The following is a 17,065-nucleotide window of genomic DNA, read 5'->3' as shown; positions in this document are numbered from 1 at the left end:
TGCTTTCATGGACCAACTGCCGTCACTTGCTATGGTTTAAATGTGTATATTTTAGTAGCATTGGCAGACAAAGGCGGTTAATAATCACATGTGAAATTGGTTTCAAACTTGTCCGAGGCAATGATTAATTTATTAGTACCGAACTTTGCGAGGCGCAAATCACTTGCTTTTAGGGTTTGGCACCTCAATTCTTGGTGTTAGAGAAACGGGGGGAGGGTGGCTTTTAATTTCCCATGGTTTTACATCGAATCAAAACCTCTTATTCACCTCGAACACTGGTGCTTTTGCCATTAGTAAAAGAATAAAATAATGTTTAGTATTGCTTAAAAAAAGCACTCTAGGTTTTAAAAGTATTTTTTATTCCAAAAATTGTGTTGAAAAGGAGAAATTAAAATTATTAGCTTTTTCTCTCCCAAAAGCATTTTTGATGCTTAATTTTTTTTTCACCTCTTCAATGACATAATATATTCTCTTTATTTTCTTCATGCTTAATTACAAATATGTTAAAATTATTAATTAAAAATAAAAATTTTAAAATACTAATTACACATATTTAAGGTTATATTTAAATATTTAAAATATAATTTATATATTTTAATTAAATTTTATAAATAATTAATATTTATTGCTTAAAAATATTTAAAATTTATAATTCATATATTAAAATATTAACAAGAAGTTATAATAATTGTTTTATATTCTTACTAAAATATAATAATATTAACTAATTTAAATATTATTTAAATGTATATTTGTTATTTGATAATAACATGTCTAAAATGGATATTTTATTTCTCAAATGTACTTTTTGGTAGTAAAGCTAAACACTCAAATTTTAAATTAAACTTCTCAAAACTACTTTTCCACAACACTTTTCAAAAACATTGGTAAACTAGAGTTTTGGGGTTGTTAAGTACCCATTTTAGCTTAGATTCATACATCATTAAAAACAACATCGGAACCAGATTCCTCAATGTAAAAATAGCACTACATATTGTATTTCGATTTTTTTATTAAAAAAACAATAAATTAATCTTTATATATTTTGAAATGTGTAAATTAATTCTTTTATTAAATTTTATTTATTAAATGATGATGTAGAATGTTTAATCCATGCTATGATTTTTTTTTATGGGTAAACTAGAGAAATGGCTACCCACTTATACATTTTATTCTATTTTAGTCATCCAACTATTAATTTTACCTTCGAAAGACAATAAACTTTCCATCATGAAAACAATGCAACTTTTCATATTTGGCTGGAATCTTTTGATTAAAAACCTTGAAACACTTTATTAAAGTCAAAACCTAAAGAAAATCAAGTCAAGTAATGATCCTTTTAAGACTTTCCATGTAATCAAATTTTCTTATTCGAAGAGATTCATTTTTCAAAAAATATTACTCTTATAATATCTTTGTTGCTTTATTCTATATTGAGGACTTGATCAACCTAAATTCAAAGAGATAAAAATTTGCATTGATTATAATTTTTACAAATCATTATATGTTTATTAAAAAAATCACGTTATCGATTTTATGTTTGAAATTAGAAGAATTTGTATCTTTGTTTATTAATTGTGTAATTAAGCTTTCAAAAAATTAATGAAAAATGGTTAAGTTTGAATCTCATCAATAAATTAATAAATTAATAAATTAATAGTGAATTATTCTCTGGACAAATTTGTAACCAGTTTTTATGTTAATTAGACAAATTTTGTAACAACTTTTTATGTTAATTAAAAAATTTACATGCTTTTATAACGTTAAAGCATTTTTAATCCCACCTCTTTATGAAATATTTCAATTTCTTCCAATCTTTTACCACCGAACTTATCATTTCTGTTCGGTTCATGAAAAAAATCAGAACGATGGCAAATACATTTTTATAAGGAAAGAGGAAATTAATGGTGAGCAACAGCAACATATCTATGTTCTGATAAGACAAGTATAATTTTGGATGGATTTTTGTAACCTAACCACAGGTCCGATGATGAAGAGGGTTCTTTCAAATAAAAGGGCGTTTGTAATATTTGATACATTATGGGATAGGACCATCAACCATGTCGTTATCCTGAAAAGAAAATAGAAAAAAATAAAAATAAAAAAAAAGCAATGGTTTTTTGAGCAAAGAGAGATTGCTTGAATCCTTGGGCAATGACGCAGCCAATGATCTCACCAACTCATCATCTGTAGCTTCGATGCTTACCTGCTGTTGGGGGATTAAATGCGCCTCCATCACCTCATAATTTCCTTCATAAAACCTGAGTAGGAATCATGCAGAACCCTGGTCCAGAGGAAGCTGTATTGAATACGATATTCCTGATTCTCCACTATGCTCTAAATTTTGAAATCTATCCACAAATCCCATATAAGGATATGGATTTAAAGTTTAAACTCCTCCAAAAATAAATGCTCATATTTTTTATGGGTCAAATGTTTTCATTTCATGAGTTTTTCAAGGTTTTCAACATAATTGAAAGATAAAATTTAGGATTAAAATCGAACTCAAATACCTTTAATAATCGAACCCTTGTTAGTGATTCAATTAATTATTTAATAAATTACATTTCAAAGACTTATCCTAAAAAAATTTGTTGCTCTCAATACTTCTTATTAATAAATGAATCCTAAATCTATATTCAACCCTAAACTCTTGATAGTTGATACTCCATTTGGATAAGTTTTGTTGATGTTGAAACTAGTTATGACTTTATTATTTAATATGAAATTGGCAATGATATACGTGTTTGAAGTCAAATCTAACAATTGTAATGAGACGAAATAGAATATTATTATTAAAAATATTTGATTAAATTGTATCTATATCTAATAAATAATGAAATTTATGTTTATTAAAAAATAAATTTAAAATTTTATAATAATTAAAATAAAAATTATTAAATAAAAATATATTTTAAAATTATTTTATGTTAACTACTAATAATTATGAATTATATAAACAATATTTATATAAAATAATAAAGTAATAAAATATATATTAAAATTAAAAATAAATTGAATGAAATATAAGAGAAAGGTAAAATATTTTTTGGCTCTCATAAGTAAAGTTTGCCAATATTATTACAACGTAAGAAAGAGATGGGTTGGAATGCTTAAACATATATATATATATATATATATATTCTTTTATTATGAATAGAAATAGAAAATTTTAGTCTCAGCAGTGGTCCAGCGCACCGATTGTCCCTCTTCACCTCAAACAAAATTGAAAGAGTGGTGTGGGTTTGAAACGTCCACTCCACTAGACAGGCATCCAAAAGCACCGCGCATTTCCTCCCAAATATTTCCTCATCTAAACCACAAAATGACAGCACGCTGGGACTATGGCGGCAGCGGAAGCCTAGTACAGCAGATTTTGTTTCGGTAGTGCTATTTATTGATGTCAGTGTGTGTTAATTCACATATATTTTAAATATATGTGATAAATACTTATTTACATATATTTCGATTACGTATGTAATGCCCAATTTTTGACTCAAGTAAACAAGTAAAAAATAAAATCCACATAACCAAATTTTAAGTCCATTTACAATATTAAACAGCCTAAAAATCAAAACTACCCAATTACAATAATTAAACCTACCTAAACCTAATACCCAAAACTAGCCCAAATTAGAATTACCCAAACCTAAGCAATTTTCAAGAAAGAAAAGTGGTGATGAACCCTAGCCATCACCCCACCTTGGCCACCTACGCCACTACCAGTTGTCTGCCACCAGCACACCCACTTCCCTCCACCACTCTATACCTGCAAAAGAAGACAAAAAAAAGGATAGCAAAAAAAAACACCAAAAAATAAAATTCTTTATATTTTTTCTTTGGATTTTGGGCTATATAAAAGCCCTATGTTCCTTGTGCCATGGGGACGGGGGGGAATCGATTGTATTTTGAAGAGAAGAGATTGTATTAGAGGGGGTTGTATTACAGAGATTTTTGGGAGAAATCAAAAGGAGAAAACAAGTTCAAAAGGTGTTTGTCCTTATTTTTATTTTTATTTTTTATCTTCTTTCTATTCGTTCGTTTTATCTATTTTACAAATATTTTTAACAAAAAAACTTGCAAAAAAAATTTATAAAAAAGGGAAAGAGGGAAGGAACTTACCGATGTTCAGTTTTCCAACATCGTGGATGACCGAGGAAGCCACCGCCGAAGATAAGTGGCCGGAAACCGAATGGATTCTTGAGTTCTAGGGTGCTTCTCATTAATTTTTGAAGGTTTTTGGGTCGTTTTAACCCCAAATCCGGGCTCTACTCGAGAAGAGAAGCGAAAAAAGGCCTCGGAAGATTTTTCGGCCACCTTGACGGTTGATGGCCGGTCCGATAACCGGAGGAGGGGAAGGGTTGAGAGAGTTGAGAGCCTTCTCTCTATTTTGAAAAATGAATGTAGGGTGGTAGGGTGATGTTTTAACTTTTTTTTTGTTGTTTTTTTTAAAAAAAAAGTTTTTTTTTTATTATAAAAAAAAGAAAATAAAGTATGGCTTTAATTAATAATAAAACAAAATAGTATGAAGAAGTAGTTTTAATTAACAATAAAACAAAATAGTATGGGGAAATAGTTTTAATTAACTATAAAACAAAATAGCAAGGGAGTGGTTTTGATTAATAATAAAACAAAGTAGCATGGGGGGAGTGGAATCAGCTTTTTGCTTGGGACCATGCATGTTACCTTTAATTGGGTAATTTACGCAATTGGTCCCTTCCTTTGTGCTAACCTTCAATCGGGCCATATTTAAGTTTTTTATATTTTTTTAAATTGGCCCTGCAGTCTGTGTGCTATTTCAATTTACCCCCTTTGCGCGGTATTTTAAGATTTGGGGCATTTTTAATTTTAGATCTCGGACATTTATACGCAATTAATTTTAGCCCAAAATTATGTTTTAATAATTTGTTTTACTTGTAAGTTATCTCTTGGATTTTGTTTTTTCTCTCAATTAAGTTTCAGTTATTCTTTTTAGAATAAACATGTTTCTACATATTATTTTGATTTCATACTTTTGTAATTATTATTTTTCTTTTTTTTTACGTGCATACTGTTTATATGAAATACCTTTATATTATTATTACTACTATATGTATATATTTATAATATTACTAATAGTTTTTTTTACATTATTATGTATATACCATGTAAATATTTTAATATTATATTATGTATACATTTTATATATATATATATATATATATATCTTTTAATATTGTATTTTTATTGTTTTGCATATGCCCTAATATTATATCGTTTTATATATATATATATATATATATATATTTCCCATATTATCTTACTTTATATATTTTTAACTATATCATGTATATGCTACTACTATATATCTATTTATGTAGTATTATTAATAGTTGTTTCTAATATTATAATTATTTCTAATATGTATATATTATGTATTTACCTTCAATATTATATATCGTATATTTCTAATACTATTACGTTATTACTACTATTATATTATTATTATATTTTACCCATTACTCTTTAAACACACTTATTTTACCTTTTACTCTTCACTCACTAGATATATTGTTTACTTATCTATATATTCACATACATATATATAATTTCACACATCATTCCAAAATTTTTACTTGTATTATTACTATTAATATTATTATTATCTTCACTATACTATCGTTCTTTAGTCTTACATAATGATTGTTTATTTATTACTAGTTTTTTTAATCTCGAATATTTCCTAGCTTATTCGTTATTGTCTTTTTATCCATTTTATTCATTTATTTGTTACCTCGAAATAAGATTTTTTGCAAATAAGGCAATGCTTGGTGTTTGGAAATTTAGAAAAAGTTGCCCTAACTTATTGGGTTGCCACTTTTCTCGTTGAATTGAATAATTAAGTACCCTTCTAAGTTTTTTTTAGAGGTTTTCTAAATGCAAGCCACTATCTTGGAATTTCAAAGCAATATGTCCTAACTTATTGGATATAGCTTTTTGCTGTTTCAAGATAGGAATTTCAAAAAAGGGATAACATAATGTCAATACTTTGACGCTAGTGAATCCCAATTTTCAAAGTTAAAATATTTTAAAGAGGACTACATCTTAATTTTTTTTCTTTCGACATTAAAGACATTTGATAATCAATTAGGTACCAATTTTTGGGCGTTACGAGGGTGCTAATCCTTCCTCATACGTAACTGACTCCTGAACCCGTTCTTTTATTTCGTGGACCAAAACTAATGATTTTAAAACAAAATGTTTTAAAGGTGATCCAATCACACCTAAAAAGATTGGTGGCGACTCCCGTTTTCGTTTTTAAAATCGATTCTCATTTTCTAAAACTCGATTTGAAAATGGTTTCGACAGCTTGGCGACTCCACTGGGGAAAGATAAGAGAGTCAGGCCATGTAATTGATTATCTCTTGTCTTAATGTCGGAAATTAAAAATTTTAAAATTTATTCCTCTTTGCATTACATGTGTTTGTATTATTGCATACTATATTTTGATCGCATTGCATTTGCATGACCGTTGTGGTCACACTCTTAAGTGGGAGTGAGAAGCTACGCCTTCGTGAGGTTTTCGCCTCCGTGCACGATAGTGGATCACTTTCGGGATACATCCGTACCTATGGTTTCGTGAGATTTTCATCTCCGTGTAGCCATAGGGAAATGTATTTCCCTGAACTGAACGCGATTCAAATGAGCCTATAATGGGTGAGGATCGAGGAATCTGCTAGTTTGGGTACCTCAAACTTTAAAACCAACCCCATGTCGAAGGACCATATAAGCCCAACTTAGACATTACCCTTATAAGTTATCGTTGAAATTTATTGATATCATGTAATACTGACTATCTCTTTTCTTTTGCTTGCATGTCATTTTACATTTACAAAGATATCGGTTCACAGTCAGTTTCTAAGTCAGGAATTTTTATTATGGAGAACGGACTTCTTGATAAAGTGGAAGGCAACGTTAACGTCCACAGATGGTCCGAGCAAACTCAACTAGAAAAGAGAGATAGTATAGCTGAGGGATACATATCGGAGTTGTCAGATTACACTCGTATTAGCGTCACGCAGAATAATCTCTAGGAGCTTAAGGCAATTTGGGATCAGTGGGGCAAAGAGACTAAGCAATTATTCTACGGTAACTATGGAGACTTACCTTACTTGCTTGATGTTCAGATAGACGAGCACTTATTTAGAGCCCTTGCTCAGTTTTGGAACCCGGCGTACAGTTGCTTTACTTTTGGAGAGGTAGACATGGTACCTACTGTGGAAGAGTACACTGCTTTACTTCGTTGTCCCCGGTTTCAAAATGATAGGATCTACTCCTGAGCTCCTTGTGTCCCTACCTTTTGGAAAAAATTGATGATTATTATGGGGATGTGCGAGCAGTGGGTCACGACCAGAATTAAAGAGAAAGGTGAGTGCAAGTGCATCTCGTGGGGCGCTTTGAAAAATTTGATTTTGACACACCCTGATGAGACAAAGAAGATAGATGTTTTTGCCCTAAGTTTATATGGATTGATGGTCTTCCCTAGGGCTTTGGGATATGTGGATGAGGCAACCACGGATCTTTTTCATCGACTCATAAAAGGTCACTACATCCCGCAATTTTGGCGAAACATTTAGGTCTTTAGGTGCATGTAGGAGGGCTGGTGCTGGCAGGTTTATAGGGTGTGCTCAGTTGCTTTTGGCTTGGTTCTATAGTCATTTCCAGTTGATAGATAGGGTGGTTTGTCGGGTTTACTTTGAGGATTATTCACCGTTAGAAGATATAGTAGCTTCAACCAGGAGAGTTGATATTCCAGAAGTTGATGTTCCAGAAGAGAATTGGATAGCGTTACTTCAGAACCTTCAGTCGAAAGATGTCGAGTGGAGGGCTCCGTGGATGATGCCTGGTGAGGTTCTTTACCGATGCGGTAGTTTTGATTGGGTACCCCTATTGGGGATTTGGGGTGCCATTGGCTATGCCCCTTTGCTTGTACTGAGGCAGCATGGATTGAGACAGTTCATACCAGCGACTCAGGGGTTGGCTCAAAGTGAGTTTGTATATAGAGGAGCCGATTACAAGAGGAGAGTTAGTGAAGTTTCTAGTGCTTGGAAGAAGACTTGTCGATTGAGAGGAAAAGCTATTAGCCCCGCTACGACACCGGAATATATAGAATGGAGAGGTAGAAGAGTTAATGATAATATCCCTAAGCCAAGTATGGAAAGAGCTCGACCAATAGAGGAATATTTGCAAGTAAGACCGTCAGAGTTAGAAATTATGAAACAAGAGTTCGAGAGACAAAGCTTGGAGTTCGAGAGGAGGATAGCAAAGCTCAAAGAAGAAAAGATGTACTTAAGTTTGGACGTTGATGTTCAAAAGATGGAAGTCGAGAAAGAGAGGAAAGAAAAAAGGAAGATTGAGGAAGATCGAGATGATCTAAGGGAACATTACAAAAGGGCACAAGTAGCCTTGAGGAGGGCGAGAGTAGGAGGATCTTCGAATCAGTGGCAGAAGGAGGTCCAAGAAGAAAAGGCTAGAGCCGAGTACTGGGAGAGAAAATTCCAAGAAATGCAGGTGCAGAATTTGGCATTAGAGGAAGAGGATAAAGGATTGAAGACCAAAGTAATGGAACTTGGAAAATCCCTGCGTTGGCACCAAAACCATAATTCTACGGTCGAGTTAAAGGAACTAAGAAGCAAGGTTGAAGATTTGGAGGTGGCATTACATGACGGTGAACTCCGGGTTGAGCAGCTCAAGGCGCAAGAGGATTATCTGAGAGGAAAGCTACATCAGGCTAAAGAACAGGTCAGAAAAAGGGATCATGTCATTGGTGAAGCCATAGCTCAGATTTGAGAGGTTGCTGAGTATGTGCAATATTTGGCAATTCGAGCTGATGTATTGAGTCTGATTATTTATCATCGTCGGATGTAGGACGAAAGTTAGCCCTTTTATTAGATAGAGTTAAAGCTCTGGGCCTTAGGGCGAAATCGTATTTGTAATCCTCTTATATGTAAAGATATTCTTTTTCTAAATAAAATTTTCTAAATGAAGTTGAACCAGAATCGATATTCTTTTTGCATTCATGCATTTGCATCTCATAACATTTCATCACATCATTTGCATTCAAGGTTATAGAAAGACCCTGATTAGTTAAAGTTTACTTTCCAGAGAGGTAGAAAAGAGAGAGGTAGAAAAGAAAATCTGGAAATCACACACCCCTACGGCACTCGTACTAAAACTAAGAACATGGATCAAAGGTTCGAGCAATTACAAAAAGATATGCAAGATCAAATGCAAGAGCAGTTGGCCAAAATACAAAATGAAATGAGGGAGCAGATGCTAGAGGCTCAGAGAAACATGATGGCTGAAATGGCTCAGCTGCTAAGAGCCACTGATAAAGGAAAAGCTCCCATGGCGATCACTGAAGAGGAGAATGAAGGTCATCCTCCGGGTTTTACTCCGCCTCATGTGCCCCCGCAAATCGAGGTACCTCCTAGAAGGCCATCTGTCACAGTAAGGCCTCAATATGGGCCAGTGGATGCTGGAATCCCCATAAATTTCCCATCTGGGTTGGGAAATAATTTGGGTGATAGCTTGATCAACCCTATTACTCCTGATCTGGATTTAATGGAGAAAGAAAGAATGGCCACTGAATCCTCAAAACAATTGGAAGATCGTTGCAGGTGGTTAGAGGAGAAGTTTAGGGTTTTAGAAGGCGCTGGCAATCATCATGGGATTGATGTCAAAGACTTAAGTTTGGTTCCAGATTTGGTGCTTCCTCATAAATTTAAGATGCCAGAGTTTGAAAAGTACAACGGGACTACTTTCTCAGAGGCACACATAACAATGTTTTGTAGAAGAATGACTGGTTATATGAACAACGATCAACTATTGGTCCATTGTTTTCAGGACAGCCTAGTGGGAGCGGCGGCTAGGTGGTACAATCAGTTGAGCCATGCAAGAATCAGTTCATGGAGAGATCTTGCACAGGCTTTCATGCAATAGTATAACCATGTGACTGATATGACGCCAGATAGGATCACACTTCAAAACATGGAGAAAAAACCTAATGAGAGTTTTAGGCAATATGCACAATGATGGAGGGAGGTGGCAATGCAAGTACAACCACCATTGTTGGAAAAGGAAACCACCATGTTATTTATTAATACTTTGAAAGCGCCATTCATCACACATATGATTGGAAGTACCACAAAAAGTTTCGCGGATATAGTTATGGCGGGTGAGATGATTGAGAATGCCGTGAGAGGCGGTAAAATCGAGGGGGAAGTAGCTAAAAGATCGGCCCCAAGGAGAAAAGACAATAAGGTAAACAACATGAATAGCTTCAATTCCAGGGCAATCACAGTTGGACAACCTAAAACAGCTACGGGTGAGCAACAAAATACTCAAAGACAGGAATCGGGTACGAGACAAAATTCAGAGAGGATGCAATTCACTCCTATCCCTGTGACATATCGTGAGCTTTATCAAAGCTTATACGATGCACATGCCGTTGCTTCGTTTCACTTGAAACTGCTGCAGCCACCTTACCCCAAATGGTATAATGCAAATGCTAAATGTGAATATCACGCGGGAATATCGGGGCATTCAATTGAAAACTGCACTGGGTTCAAGAAGGTCGTGGAGAGGCTCATCAAAGTTGGGGTTGTGAAATTTTATAATACCCCTGATACTGAAAGCCCGTTACCGGATCATGGCAATCAAGGGGTGAATGCTATTGATGAAACAAAGAAAAGAAAAATCAAGGAAGACATTGCTGAGGTGAAGACACCTATGAAGGTAATATGGGAGGAGATGGTGAAGAGAGGTATACTGACCTCTAGAAAAGGAGGAAAAGGAATAAAGAACCATTGTGAGTTCCATGGGGAGGTGGGTCATATGATCCAAAATTGTGAAGAGTTCAAGGTCATGGTACAAGGCCTTATAGTTAACAAAGAGTTGCAGGTTTCTGAGGGTAGTTCTTATGAAGGACAAATATGTGTGCTGGAGAATGAACGACAAAGAACCAACCAATCGAGAATTATTATTTCCTTGCCAGGGAATAATGAGGAGGGGTCGCGAACTAGGCCCAAAATAGTCATCCATAAACCCAATCCTTTCCCTTATAAGGATGACAGGATGGTGCCATGGAGCTATGACTGCAATATAACTGTAACATCCCGAAATAGGGCCTAAACGGAACAGTGGTTGCGAAACCACAAATCCGAGGTAGAATGTAACGGCCTAATTTTCAGTGGTGTCAAAAATGGTGATTTGAGATCACTAAATCGGACAAATAAGATTGAACAAGATAGTAACTTAATATTTATGAGTCAAGTAAGAATTTAGAAGAATTTGTGAAATGGTGAAATTAGTGAATTAAAATAATTTATTAGGTCGACGGTCAAAAACGAGGTATCGAGACGTCGAATTTTAAAATCGAGCTATAAATATTTTTATAAATATTTATGAAGTGTCATTGAGTTAGTATTAAAGTTTCGTTAGAAAATTTTGATGTTTGGATAGCTAATTAATTAAAAAGGACTAAACTGAAAATAGCTCAAAATTTGTTAAATTGTGAGTAAATAGCTTAAGTATTTAAAAAGATGGATTTAAAGAGCAATTAGACCCAAAGGTTAATGGCTGGACGGTTTGGGTATGAAATAAGCAAGAAAACAATGTGAACAATGGACAAAATTGGAATTAGCATAAAAGTTAATAGTTAAAAAATGATGTAATTGAAAATCTAGACATTTCTTCATCTTTCTCAGCCGTAAACGCCGTAGCAGGTCTCCTATGCTGGTTTTTCATATTTTGCACCATGTAAGTTCAATTTTACTATTTCTTAGTAATATTTATGTTTTTGTGACTTTTACAATTAGGTCCAATCATCTAATTCATTAGTTCTTGATTTGGTGGGTGAAATTGGAAGTTACCCTGGCTGAGTAAGGGTAGTTTATGATGAATTATTATGAAATTGAAGTTCTAATTTCATATTAAGGTTGTTTTATTAAGTCATTTTGATAGAAAATGGTATTTAGGACCTAATTGTGAGCAAAATTGTGAATTAGATGTTGGTGTTGAAATTCAGAATATCAAAGGCTGTGAAATAGTTTATAATGATAAAATAAAAGTGTTAATTTAGAAAAAATTAGTTCAATTGATGGGTGAATTGAGCAGGGACTAAATTGTAAAAAAACTGTAAATTTTGAGGTAAAAGTGCAATTTTGGAAATTTGAACAGCATAAATTGTGAAGTGAAATAGAAATCAAATAAATGCTAATGAGTAGAAATATTTTATATTATAAATCAAGAATCCAAAGAAGAACGAGGAAAAGAAAAAGTAAAGGACTAAATTGTAAGGTTTAGTCACATTTTGTATCAAGGTAAGTTTACAGTAAATAAATGCAATATTCTTTTATTTACATTATTATTGTCAATTTCCAGCATTTATATATTTATGTTATGAGAATATTTAAAGTCGAATTAAAGGCGAAGTAACAGAGAAAAAGTATCAAGAAGCCCCGTTTGAACCTTAGGAATGTTAGGATATTGAGGTTGACAGGACAGGACAAGACAAAAATGAGCCATGTAAGTCCATATCAGATATATGGCTTTGGAGACAGGAATGAGCTATGTAAGCCCATAATATATATATATATGACATTGGAGACAGGAATAATTCATGTAAGTCCATGTCGAAGACATGGCATTGGCAGAATATTGATAGACAGGAACGACCCTAGTATCCTTAGTATTCCGAGTGGTTCAACGGGTCATTGTACACGTTAAATTACAGTGAATTATCAGCAAAAAGGGAAAGTAGATTATATTTATGAATAGTGAAAGGTCAGGTAAGAAAGAAGGTAAGTGAGTAAAGAAGAAGGTAGAAAATGAGAAGTAAAGGAAGTTTATGAGGCTAGGTGACATTATGTATATTTATTCAACATGTTGAATGTTGTAATTTATTTGCTTGTAAGCTTACTAAGCCTAGTGCTTACTCTCTTTATTTTCTTTTTCTTATAGTTTTTATCAAGCCACTCGGGGATCGAAGGAAACGTCGAAAACCGATCACACTATCGAAGAAACCACATTGGTATAGTTAAACGTTTCGTTTTGTGTATGGCATGTATAGGAACTTGGTTTCTTTTAATATGATATGATCAATGAATGATGTGTAAATACTTTCTAGTGATTAACTAATAGAATGGCTGATGATATACATGTTTAATAGTATGTATGATTAAGTAGTAACTATCACATGAAAACTATGAAAAATGTGAAAGTAACTTAAAAACAGATTCAAGTATCCGAAATAACGTGATTTTGAAAAATCACAAGAAATTGTAGAGACATGGGTTGATGGTGAATAATATATAAAATTAAAGCTCATTGTGTCTATTTTCATATGGAATAATCAAAACAGGTAAAGGTTTTGTATTTTATAAGATATCTGGGTTTTAGTAAAATAGGGCCAGAGCGATTTCTAGATCCCCTGTTCTAACTTTAGAAATTCACCATAAATTTTAAAAAAATAATTAGGTGGTGTACTTTATATGTTTAGAATCCTTATTGAATCTAGTTTTAATGGAAACAAGCAGTATAGTCATATGAATTTTGTATAGAGAGAAAATTTATTCGTAGTAAGTAGAGGCCAGTGTAGTCGAATTCTGAAACAGGGATAACTTTAACTAATAAACTGTACTAATTGGCTAAGTAAAAAATTTTCGAAAAAAATTAATAGATAGATATATGAGTATAGTTTCAGGAAAAATTTATGGATCTTAATTTCGAGTTTTGAAACTTGAGAAATGAATTTTTAAGCAACCATGATGCAGAAAACAGTTTATTCCGAAAATTAAAATAAGTGATTTAGAGTTGTTTAAAAGGTAAGATAAGTTTAGTAACACCTCAAGCTTGACTCCGGTGACGGTTTCGGGCGTGGAGGCGTTACAATAACAATACCTGAGGGGGAGAGTATAGCTAGCGCGCCCAGGGGCGCGCAAAATGAAGGTTCTCATACACGAAGTGGGAAACGTTATGACGAGGGGAATATCAGAGTAGAGCCCGCAAAGACGAAAGATGTCAAGGCTGAAACGGAAAATGAAACTGAAGTACTCATCAATGAGCCGGTAAAGGAGGAAGCGGCTAAGGAGTTTTTAAAATTCTTGAAACATAGCAAGTATAGTGTGGTCGAGCAGTTGCGCAAGCAGCCGGCGCGTATATCAGTGTTAGCCCTACTATTGAGCTCTGAGGTGTATCGAGATGTGTTGTTAAAGGTGCTTAACGAAACATATGTTACCCATGACATATCCGTTAACAAGCTAGACCGGATAGTAAACAACATTAGTGCTGACAATTTCATTTATTTTAACGATGATGAAATTCCACCTGGGGGCATAGACAACCAAAGCCCTACACATCACTATTCGGTGCAAAGGATACACACTTCCAAGTGTACTCGTGGATAATGGGTCTACTTTGAACGTCCTGCCGCTATCCACATTGAACAGATTGCCCATTGACAGTTCGCATATGAAAACGTGTCATAGTGTGGTAAGAGCCTTTGATGGAACTGAAAGAAAAGTAATGGGGCGAATCGATATCCCTTTGGAGATTGGACCGAATACGTATGAAGTTGATTTCCTAGTGATGGATATCAAGCCCTCCTACAATTGTTTATTGGGGAGACCATGGATACACTCGGTAGGAGCAGTGCCCTCTTCATTACACCAAAAATTAAAGTTAGTGATGGATGGTCGCTTAATAACAATCAATGCGGAAGAGGACATCATAGCGGCAATTACCAGTAAAGCCCCTTATGTTGAGGCAAATGAAGAGGCTATTAAATGTTCTTTCCGCTCTTTAGAGGTCATTAATGCCACCTTTATTTTGGAGGGAAGCAAAGTGCTGGTACCCAAAATGTCTGGAGCCATGAGGATGGCCCTACAAATGATGATAGAGAAAAGAGCATTGCCGGGAAAAGGGCTAGGAAGATAGTTGCAATGAGAGGTTCAAATCCCAAAACTGATTGAGAAGAAGGACCGCTTTGGCTTGGGCTTCACGCCAGACCACAAGCACAAGAGGCAGGAAATAAAGAAGCGCCAAGCGAGAAGAAAGGTGCGTTTGAATGGAAGAAAAGTGGAGTGGGAACCGATGACATTCCCACCTATATCCAAATCCTTCAAATCAGGAGGACTGCTGATAAAGGAAAGTCCTCAAGTTAATGCTGTACACAATGAAGGATTGGAGTAAAGAAGCCTCGAGGGCATTCGCCCTTACGAACCGGGGAGCTCTCTGAATAATTGGACTGCGGAAGACCTTCCTGTAGTCTTTAGGAATTTTTCAGAGTAATTCTCAAAACATGTCTGTTACTCTAGGGCCTAGGAGTAGTAAGATTATATTCGTGAAATAGGCTTATGTTCATCTATAATTATTTAAATAAAACATAACTTTTTATCAATTTAAACGAGTATCGTTCTATTTTTATCAACCAATATTCCTTCAAATTCTAGCAATTCTTATTCTTTTATTCATAGCACATAAACAATCATTCTTTGATTCATTCATTCTTTGTATATTCTTTTATACCCCCACAGGTCCCTAGATATCAATGATATGAGCGCTGATACTACAGCTCCTAATTTCTCTGGCGAGCAAGACATGTGTTTAGAGGAACCTCAAGATTTTGAAGATGTTCAGGATTGTGACGTATCTCTTGATCTGTTAAGAATGGTTAAGCAGGAGGAGAAACAAATCATGCCACATGAGAAAGAGGCAATAGAGAATATAGCCCTAGAGGAAGGGAAGGAGTTGAAAATCGGAACCCTAATTGGCGTGGACACAAGGCATGGTCTGATTGAGTTGCTTCGAGAGTTCAAGGATATCTTCGCCTGGTTATATCAGGATATGCCTAGATTGAGTACTGACATTGTGGTACATCGTCTTCCGATAAGACAAGATTGTAAGTCAGTCCAACAGAAGTTACGAAAAATGAGGCCAGATATCGTTTTGAAGATAAAGGATGAAGTCAAGAAGCAGTTTGATGTAGGATTCTTGCAAGAAGTGAAGTACTCCGAATGGGTAGCTAACATTGTGCCAGTCCCCAAGAAGGATGGAAAAGTACGAATGTGTGTTGATTACAGAGATTTAAACAAAGCAAGCCCAAAAGATAATTTTCCTTTACCCCACATTGACACTTTAGTAGATAACACAGCGGGATATTCATTGTTCTCCTTTATGGATGGTTTCTTAGGATACAACCAGATAAAGATGCATCCAGAGGACATGAATAAAACCACTTTTATAACCTTGTGGGGCACCTTTTGCTACAAAGTAATGCCATTTGGACTAAAAAACGCAGGGGCAACGTACCAAAGGGCCATGGTGAACTTGTTCCACGACATGATGCATAAGGATATCAAGGTATATATTGATGATATGATTGCCAATTCGCGTACGGAAAAAGAGCATATTGAGGTATTGAGGAGATTGTTTGTAAGGTTGAGAAAATTTCAGCTGAAGCTCAATCCAGCAAAGTGTACCTTTGGAGCCAGATCCGGAAAGTTGTTAGGCTTCGTAGTCAGTGAAAAAGGAATTGAAGTCGACTCAGACAAGGTCAAAGCCATACGACAATTACCTCCACCACGTACTCAGAAAGAAGTTCGAGGATTCCTAGGAAGGTTGAATTACATTGCTCGGTTCATTTCACAACTAACCGAGAAATGTGATCCTATCTTTCGCCTCCTCAGAAAGCACAATCAAGGTATTTGGGATGGGGAATGCCAGAGTGCTTTTGAAAAGGTCAAGTAGTATTTGTTGAATGCTCCGGTATTGTCTCCACCCAGCCCAGATAAACCATTAATACTGTACTTATCAGTGTTCAGTAATTCTATGGGATGTGTGCTTGGCCAGCATAATGAGTCAGGGAAAAAGGATAAGGCAATTTATTATCTCAGTAAGAAGTTCACTGACTGTGAGATGAGATATTCACCAATCGAAAAGTTGTGTTGTGTGCTGATTTGGACAACTCGGAGATTAAGACAGTACATGCTATACCATACCACTCGGCTCATCTCAAAACTTGATC

This window comes from Gossypium arboreum, chromosome 9 (assembly GCF_025698485.1).
Source record: "Gossypium arboreum isolate Shixiya-1 chromosome 9, ASM2569848v2, whole genome shotgun sequence".
NCBI lineage: Eukaryota > Viridiplantae > Streptophyta > Magnoliopsida > Malvales > Malvaceae > Gossypium > Gossypium arboreum.
The sequence above is the reverse complement of the archived record's forward strand: the minus strand, read 5'-3'. Positions refer to the sequence as shown.